Genomic DNA, 10,019 nt, shown 5'->3' with positions numbered 1-10,019 from the left:
CCAACAACGTCTACAAGAAGAAGGTTGTGTAGTAGACATCAGGCATGCGCGAAGGTCTTAGTGTAGAGAGGGCTTGTAAGATTCTCAACCATCAATGGCTAACCGGTGATGTAAGTTGTTTTTGTGTTTTATATTACTGTTCACTGCATATTGGAGCTGTTATACATCCTTTACATTATTTGCAGGTTATCAATGCTTATTCCTCGTATCTGTCGAGAGTAGTTGGTGACGATCGTCATATAATGCCGACCTGGTTGGTAAATTGGTTACTTGAATTTAGACCAGACACCGAGCCAGAAAAAAATGAGAACGGAGTAGTGACGAATCATCCCATCGCCACATCTGCAAATGTGATGATAAAACTAGTTAACGTGAGACGGAAAGAAAAGAAAGATACGGTAGCACATAGTGGTGATTGGATCCTTGCTATATGCATGTATCGTTTTGCGATTCAGATATATGGCACATGCATAGTAAGTGTCGTAGATACATACACATGATTTATATAAGGATGACATGGCACATGATACAGTAAGGTAAACAATAAAAAGGCGAGGGCATGTGTATGCATACCTGAACAGTCATGACAATTCAACGGAGGACCGAGACTCGAGGCAATGCCTTCTTGTAATACCATGTGTGATGTGTCTCAAAGAGTGACGGGTCGTGCCCGGCCTCTAGACCGTCCCACTCTAGCCTGTCCTACAAGTCCTTCTCATAGTCCACAATGGGAAGATTGATTCCATGGTGGAGGCCCACAGCCGGGAGGCGCCTAAGGCCCCAAGAACCCCTTATCCTGATCTTCTCAAGCTTGGGAGCAAACATCTTGGCCTCGCATATTTGCTCCAGGCAGTCGAGTTGGTGTAGGTAAATGTGCTTTAGCTTTGGAAAATTCTTCACACTGTCTTCTTTTCCAGCTTCATAATTCACATCCCATGGGAAGATCTGCCTGAGATTACCGCAGTGGACTATTTGGATGGTCTCCAGGCTGGGTAATATGAATGATGAGATTGGGAGGACAAACTTGAGCCTTGGGCAGTTCTGCAAGTGTATACTCCGCAGTTCCCTAATAACAGATTCTTCCTCAAATGCCCCAATCATTCCTTTGCTCCAAATGCACCCAGCCATTGGGAGATCGGTCGCCCAGATGGTCTCCAAATGAGGAAAGGAATAAGACCACTCGTTGGTGCAAGAGGCGAAAACTACATGAATCTTAGGGCACTTGTCGATATGGCACCATCTCAAATGAAACCAAGAGTCTCCACGTCCAAAGACCGCTGAATCGGGTTTGGGGCTAATAGCAAGGATGGAAGAATTTCCATGGATGCGCAAGGAATGATCCCAGAATATCAATTGACCAATAGTTGTGACTCCCCAATCGGACTCCACATCATTGAGGTTAATTCCGTCACCAATATCGATGTGGCGGTGCAGGGGTAGAAGCCGTGGGACCTCATAAGTATCGGTAACCCCCTCGAGTATTACATCATGGTAGCAGCATCCGATGGGGCTTCAGACTGTCCAAACTACCTGCCTATTGCAGGTCTCAGTGCCCACGTTATTAAGGCTTGTCGGTTCATTTTTGATCTTTGAATACCCATCTAGATTCAAGTATAGGCTATCAGTGATCAAAAGCTTGGAATCAAGCTCCCAAGAACCAAGCACCAAGGACGGGATGAACCTTGCATCTCTAACATAAACTTCGCCATCATATTTTCTATTTAAAGAGTGGATGAATGACGAATCTTGTCGCGTTATGGCATCCTTTCCATGACTGCTGATACGTAGCACTTTCAACCTTCTTTTGACATTCCTCCACCGTATTGCACGGAGGTTCTTGTAGCCTCTCAGAAAGAGCCGCTCTAGTTTTGGCACCCCTGCACCACCTCATGGCTGAAGTCAAGTTTTCTCTACTCCTAAAGGAGGAGTTGGTAGTCTCGCCTCACCTTGCACCAACCCCTCGTTAAACCATAAATTACGCCCACGAGCATCTTACAGGCGACCTTTCGCTCAACCGAGCCAATTTTGGCCAGCCCATTTGATGCATGCATTAGCTCAATCAAATCGGCACTTTCCCAAAACAATGTCATGCATTAACTCGTTCAAATCAAATAACTATTTACCATAACATCAACTATAATCAAAGTTGTCAGTCCCATTTGACGTGTGCGTGTGTGTTTTTTTCGTTTTTTCCATGTTCCATTTTTTGGTTTCCTTTTTTTCTGTTTCATTTTTGTGCTCGACATGGTGAGTTGGTAGAAAATTTGGCCAGCCCATTTTTCTGTCTCATTTTTGTGCTTGACAATGCGTGCTAGAATTATCTATGTGTTATACAAGTGAACATTTTGTCTTGAATCTTCTTATATTTACTAATTGAAGGCACCATACGAGTAACCACGTTAATCCTCGGTAACTAAGAAAACTAGCCATCTGATATTCAAATTATGTATTTCCACCGTTGGATGCGATGCCTCAAGGAGTCTTCGAATTATGTCCCACCTTAAACCATCTACAGCTGAAAAAGAAGGAATCCATCTCGGCACCATATGAGTAACCACGTTAATCCTCGGTAACTAAGAAAACTAGCCATCCGATATTCAAATTATGTATTTCCACCGTTGGATGTGATGCCTCAAGGAGTCCTCGAATTCTGTCCCACCTTAAATCATCTACAGCTGAAACAGAAGGAATCCATCTCTGGCCCAATCCCTCCCACGTATAGCCTGAAAAAAAAGTCCATCTCCAGCGATCTCCTTCCTCCGCTGATCCAACCCCTCCCACGTACAACCTGAAAAAACTACAATCGCACGGAGCCCTAGCGCTGCTCCTCCAAATATTGTTCTCCTAGAGATCAACCCCACCGATCCAACAAACTCTAGCGCTCCTCCTTCTCCTCCTCCATACCAATCTGCTATCTTCCATTGAAGTGGGGAAGGAGGTTTTTGGATTACTAGATGAATCAGATCTGGGAGGAGCAGGACTGTACTATGACAATTTGAAGCAGATCAGTCGTCGATGAGGCCGCCAAGTAAAGGAGCTTCGATGGAGCAATATTCAAAAAATTGTAAGAGAGACACAACATTGCTCCTGACCAATGAAACACAACTAACTTTTCTCTCAAATCTATCTCATAGTTCTGTCTTCTATCTACATGTTTTTTATTACGTATTCAGAACAGTTGTACGGATTTGATGTTCCATGACTGTTGCTAGAGGGACTACAATATGTTGGGGACAATTTTGTAGCTGTACGAAATTTGCTCGGGATAATTTGTGGGCATCTTCTAAGTAATACTAATTAACTGATATTTCATCTCGCAACTATATTTTTCACACACACAGTTCTTTTCCTTGATACTTTAGCTTTCTAACTATTTTTTATGGAACCAGACCTGAGCTTTCTTAGTGGGAAATCCAACGACCATGTCCTCTGTTGCGAGTCTTCCATGCAATTCGACAGCTACATCTGGAACAGCTAGCAGCATGAGGTGTGTTCTTTTTCATCTTCATGGAGTCGATTTGTTTTCCTAAGTATCTCTACTCCTAATGGAGCAGTTGGTGAATAGTCCGCGCGGTTTATTTTCGCTGGTTTATTTTCGTCATCCTCCCACCTCCGTTTTTTTTCGTCATCCTCCCATGCATGTTAACTCGCTACCCTCCCACGCACTAAAAAAACCAGCCCGCTCCTCCCGATCCACGTACCTGCTCCCTCCCTTGATCCCTACCTATCCCTAGGTCGGCTCCCCCTCTCCAAACGCCGCCGCAGCCGCCGCACCCCAGTTCTCGATCCGGGTTTGACGCGGTGTCTCACAGCGATGGCCTCCTCCTCACGCCGTCGCCCTCGCCCTCATCCTCCTACTCAAGAGGTCACCGTCGCCCCTCCCTCGCCCGCAGCCATGATCCGATCTGGCGTTGGCGCCGCAAATCGCCCTCACGACTCAAGTCTCCTCTTGTCTCCTCTCTCAGGACATCTCTCTCCCCCCGCGGCTCGCTGCCGCCGCCACCGCCACCACTCACGACGGCCGATTCCAGCGAGTGCCAGCGGCGGGTAGCAGATCAACGACCTCCCCTCGCCCCGCTCCTTCCTCCCATCCCTCCAGACCCGTCGCTAGGGGCCTCCCACGCTCGCTCCGTCGACCTTGCCCACATGGCAGATCGCCGCTGCTGACCGAGGCCGGCGTTCTACCGGTGAGCGAAGCGGCCATGGCTCGGCTCGTTCGACCCTCGCACATCTCTATGATCCAGATGGCAAGGCGGCAGCGGCCATCCAGCGACTTGACTGCCCAGGTACTTACTGCCAGTTTTCCCCTCTCTCTTTCTCTCGATCTCCATGCCCATCGATTTAACCCAAATCCTCATATCTCACTGGGCGTAAGGCGAGATTAACCCAACTCCTCATATCCAATTAGGTGTAAAAGAAGATTAATGTATGTGCTATGTTGTTTACTCGCAGTTTGATTAAGTAACTAATTTGTGTTCTCACTAATTTACATATTACCCTGTGTTGTATTTCTAGGGCTGGATGGACCTACAGAACCGTCAAGTTAATCAGCAGGGGCGGCGACCACCTCAGGGCAGAGGCTGCGGGCGTCGCTCAATGGAGACGCCATTTTTGGCTGGCATGACGTTGATGTTTCCCGCAAGAACCTCCACAGGGTGCACCTGTTAAGGTTGTTCTACTTACTGCAGTTTGTTCTTTATCTTGTTATATAGAGGCATGAAAATATAATAAGTACTCCTTCCTTCCCATTATATTAGGCGTCTAAGCTCCTAGCACGAAAATTAGTGCATGGTGGTGGTTCGTGAGTCGTACCGTTAGAAGATCTACTCTAACCACCAGTTGACCGATCCAGTTTTTAGTTTTCAAGTGAAAATTACCCACTGCGCTACATGCCCCAAGCAGTTGATTAAATTGGTAATGCTAACCGTATGAGAGAAAATCCTAGGCTAACTGTACAGGAGAGAAAATAGCACGGGGCAGAGCTAACGCGGCTTAAATATTGAGATTTCCTGCGAAAGCTAATACACCTTAGATAATGGGAAGGAGAGAGTAGAAAATATGTTTGGTTCCGGTCTACTGGTTAATCTTTGGAATAAATCTGCTAAGCTTGAAGAACTGGCTGGTCTTACCAAGTTCCATGATAATACTGCTAATATCTGGTCCCAAGTCTTGTTTTTCAATGATTAACTAACACTAATCAGCATGCTTGTTTTGTACGGATATTGATTACTTTATTTATATCTTGAAGTTTGATAGTGCTATCCAGCACAGAATGATTGTCCACTGCTACTTCTATTATTTGCTCATAAACATGCCTAGCATGGTCTTGCTCTCATATCAATATCACAACACGCATTACTAATTTGAATATTGTTTGCAGTTTTCGTCCTCGGAAAGCTAAAGAACGTGAATGAAGATTATGGATAACTTTCTTTGATAGCAAGGTCTGTACTCTGTACTGATGCATTATGTAGCAACACTCTGTGATGTTTGCTTGATGATATAGCAACAATATTACTTCATTTTACTAAATAATGCATACCGGTATACCACTATGTACCTTATTTGTCTTTCATCTTTCCATATCTCTTCATGTGTGTTATTTTGAGCCGATTTAATCGTACCCATCATTGTTACTATGATTGCTAAGTTCCTTTCATTCGACGAGTTTGCTACGGTCTAGCGACGGGGATGCAAGGAGAAGCTGATGCGGGTTCAGGGGGCCATGAGGATGCCCAACATGAAGGTGCTCAACAATCAGGGCATCCAGGATGATGGAGGTGATGTTGGCCAGGTCCCCGTTGCCATCGACATCTTCTACGACGGGCCCCGTAGGGCAAGACTGTCGGCTGCTCATCACAGTGGCGGCGGCCACGGAGACCTCTTCCGTGGCGTCGGTGGGGCCTTCCCCTGTCAAGCACATCGGCTCCTTGGCTAGATCACGGGGATACACACCCCAACAAACATAACCGACTGGCCTCCTCACCGGTGTGACTAACTTCTCTTTACGTGCCCCGGCATGCTTCCTCACAGCTGACACTGGCGCCCCCACAATCCATCGGCCTCTCCTCGCCTTCACGTTCCAATCGCCCATGCCTCGCAGCCGTTGTAGCATGTGCTTACCCTTGCGAACCAGTGCCGAGAACCACGGGCATCGAGTAGATCCGTCGTCTTTTGGGACGGCCACCACCACCAAGGACCAACGTGACCACTTCCGGACAGGGGGTCGGGTTTCTTACACGTCCTCTATCAAGGTGCTTGCCCTGTCCGCAATGACACTATTCTGAGTACCTCAATCTTGTGGCAACCTCCTGGTATGTCTTGTGTCTGATCCATGGTCTTCTCATCCTCTTTCGTTTCTGATTAGCATGATTATCTTTTAGTCTGTTAGAATTATATATTGGAAGAGAGGATCAAGGATAACCACCAGGTATAGCATTTGGTTGGATTGATGTTTCGTCCGCACTGCCACTTCATTATTTCCTGTACAGTCCACCTTCACACTCTTGTAAGCTCAACCAAAGATTTCTGACTAAGTTCTCATGATTTATCAATATACAAAATATTAAATTTTGCAGTGTAAATAACTGTGTTTCTTTTGTATGGGTCACCAAGGATAGGAAACTGAAAGCCACCAGTGGTGAACAACAAGTGCAGACTTCAAGTCCTTCAGGTGATTGATCATTGCGGTAATTCATTCTTTTGTCAGAATTTGATTGCAATTGGGTTGGAGGGAAGCAACAAAATTCCTATCCTGTAATATGCGTTCTTGGTGTGTGCCTTGACAGTTGTTCAGGTCAATACAGAATTTCATTCATGTGGTTTTTTAAGGCACTTAATTTAACATTGTTTTTATTTTTGTCTAAGAGTTGGATTGCCGTTAAGATTTGAGACTGATATATGTAGGGGCCTAAAAGATCCAATTCATGTTAGTTACCTGCTCAGTGCTTACCTATAAATCTGTACCTCAGTGCATCTTTCATAAAATGTTAATTGTGTAATTTATAGAAGTGAACAAATTCCTTAAAGTAGTTCTTACATGTGCTATAGACGATTCATCATTGATGAAAGGTGAAAGGAACATTGCTGAGAAATTGATTGGGGCATTTATTGTCGAGATAGCTAGGTAATGAAACTGTAGCTGTACATGAGAGCAGTTGTTCTATAAGATATTGAGAGCTTTACTTTGGGTGCTCAAGTGCAACAATTACTTCTTCCTGAAGGATCTTGTTTCTGTCTTTGATGGGTCTCTACACATATGCTTGCAGCATATACAATCTATTATTGATTTTTTGAGTTTTTAATGGTCAAAAATCATGTTGTTCCTGTTCGCTCTTTATTAAAATCTTCCCGGAATTTAATTCAGAAAGAATGATGCTCCGGACGATTTAGGTCGTGCTTAGATAATAGCAACAAGCAATGGCGACAAAGTTCACCTAAATGGCCAGTTAGATAAATGCTCCTGTACTCACACATCTCTTACGCCATTTAGATTCATACACACTTTGTATCAGCATCACCTGGAAACACGTTTATGCTGTCACACATCTCTTGGCATCTAGCTTTCATTTCTTTTCGAATTTTGCTCAGATTGGAGATGGGAGAGAGAGCAAGGCTCGGTACTTCTTTACTAACTGTTGATGCTGCCCTTCGAAGAAGGGAGAGATACAACAAACGCTTCAGAGTGTTCTAATGTGCTCATCATGTGATTTTATTTGATTATCTAATTTATTCTCGAGACTTTAAATGGAGTCGAATCCGCCAGGTCGTGCATGGGATGAGATTGCACTAGTAGAAAAAGGGCCTACTGTCCCGGTTGGTGAGGGTCTTTAGTCCCGATTCATGAACCGGGACTAAAGGGTCGGTACTAATGCCCTGGCCCTTTAGTCCCGGTTCAATCCAGAACCGGGACAGATGGGCCTCCACGTGGCCTGTCCGCTGAGCCCAGGCAGGAGGGCCATTGGTCCCGGTTGGTGGCACCAACCGGGACCAATAGGCATCCATGCGTCAGCATTTCTGTGGCTGGGGTTTTTGTTTTTTTTGAAAGGGGGGGGGGTTGGTGGTTTTGGGGGGTTAATTTAGGTGTTTCATATATTGTGTTAGCTAGCTAATTAATAGAGAGAAGTGTCCTCAATTTTGTCCGTGCTTGGTCGACGCTACATACTATACATACGTATAGAGAGGACTAGCTAGACACGCTAGCTAGCTAGCTAGTAAGCAAACGAAGGAAACAGAAGCTGGACGCCTCCGCCTCCTCCTCCTGGCGGTGGAGCAGAACCCAGCCGATACTCCCCTTCACCCGTAGGGTGGTCAAGCCGGAGGTCCTCAAATTCCTCCGTTATTTCATCCACCATCACCTTAGCATATCCTTCTGGAATCAGCCGGCAGTGAAAAGTTGAGTCGGGTTTAGTAGGATAAACAGAGCCAACAGCCGCCTTGACCTTCAAATTGCTCCATTCCGCCATAAGGTGGCAATTTTGAGACTCCGTGATAGCATCCACGGGATAGCTAGCAGGAGCCGTCAAGGCTTGCTCCGGCTGAAGCAGCTCGGTGGAAGCCACACTGCTTCTCCGCTGAGATGGCGGTGTAGCTTCGGGGGAAGCTTCGGCAGGTCGTTTGCTGCGATCTGCTTCTCGTTACTCTAGCCCCATTACCCTTTCGTGCAGCACCTGCAGTTGGCTCTGCTCCAGTTTCTTCCTCCTCTCCTGCGTTTTGTAACCCCTTGCGTCCACCGAGCTGCTTTTCGAGTAGATGATTTTTCATATAAAAAACTTTTTCATCCGAGTCAGTATGCAAAAGTTATGCTCATTTTACTAAATTCTAGAGAGATTTTGCAAATAAAGTCGAAATTCACATTTGCAAATTTTCCCAACAACTAGACCACATATCACATGGGAAACTTATTTTTTTTTTATTTTTTTGACATTTTCATCATTTTCTTTTATTTTTTTTAAACTGAAAAGGCGATCCAGGGGGGGTTGAAAATGGGACGTTTAGTCCCGGTTTGTGCCATGAACCGGTACTAATGCCTCAAACCCCATTAGTACCGGTTGGTGGCACGAACCGGGACTAAAGGTCTAACCCTTTAGTCCCGGTTGGTGCCACGAACTGGAACTAATGGTCATCGCACCCTTTAGTCCCGGTTCGTGGCACCAACCGGGACTAAAAGGTCCAGACGAACCGGGACAAATGGCCCACGTGGCCCCTGGGCGCACGAACCGGGACTAATGCCCCCATTAGTCCCGGTTCTAGACTGAACCGGGACTAGTGGCTAACCCGGGGTGGACCAAAGCCCTCTTTTGTACTAGTGCCTATACAATTTACTATTGTATTGGGTGTGTTGGGGACACAAGAGACTTGTTGTTATTTGGTTGCAGGGTTGTTTGAGAGAGATCATCTTCATCCTACGCCTCCTATGGATTGATAAACCTTAGGTCATCCACTTGAGGGGAATTTGCTACCGTCCTACAAACCTGTGCACTTGCAGGCCCAACAACGTCTACAAGAAGAAGGTTGTGTAGTAGACATCAGGCGTGCGCGAAGGTCTTAGTGTAGAGAGGGCTTGTAAGATTCTCAACCATCAATGGCTAACCGGTGATGTAAGTTGTTTTTGTGTTTTATATTACCGTTCACTGCATATTGGAGCTGTTATACATCCTTTACATTATTTGCAGGTTATCAATGCTTATTCCTCGTATCTGTCGAGAGTAGTTGGTGACGATCGTCATATAATGCGGACCTGGTTGGTAAATTGGTTACTTGAATTTAGACCAGACACCAAGCCAGAAAAAAATGAGAACGAAGTAGTGGTGAATCATCCCATCGCCACATCTGCAAATGTGATGATAAAACTAGTTAACGTGAGACGGAAAGAAAAGAAAGATACGGTAGCACATAGTGGTGATTGGATCCTTGCTATATGCATGTATCGTTTTGCGATTCAGATATGTGGCACATGCATAGTAAGTGCCGTAGATACATACACATGATTTATATAAGGATGACATGGCATATGATAC

At 45.4% G+C, this 10,019-nt stretch overlaps 1 long non-coding RNA gene and 1 pseudogene across 1 annotated transcript; one reads left to right on the top strand and one right to left on the bottom strand.

Moving 5' to 3' along the window:
- Nucleotides 1-591: 591 nt before the first annotated feature.
- On the bottom strand, nucleotides 592-2,159 carry LOC123138563 (uncharacterized; annotated as a pseudogene).
- A 2,394-nt stretch (nucleotides 2,160-4,553) lies between these two features.
- Nucleotides 4,554-5,689, top strand: LOC123135365 (uncharacterized). The gene is made up of 3 exons (XR_006465962.1): nucleotides 4,554-4,669; nucleotides 5,381-5,444; nucleotides 5,669-5,689. It is a non-coding gene; the product is annotated as an uncharacterized lncRNA (long non-coding RNA).
- Nucleotides 5,690-10,019: the final 4,330 nt, after the last annotated feature.

Source organism: Triticum aestivum, chromosome 6B, assembly GCF_018294505.1.
Source record: "Triticum aestivum cultivar Chinese Spring chromosome 6B, IWGSC CS RefSeq v2.1, whole genome shotgun sequence".
NCBI lineage: Eukaryota > Viridiplantae > Streptophyta > Magnoliopsida > Poales > Poaceae > Triticum > Triticum aestivum.
Note: the sequence above shows the minus strand (reverse complement) of the source record. Positions and strands in the feature narration are given on the sequence as shown.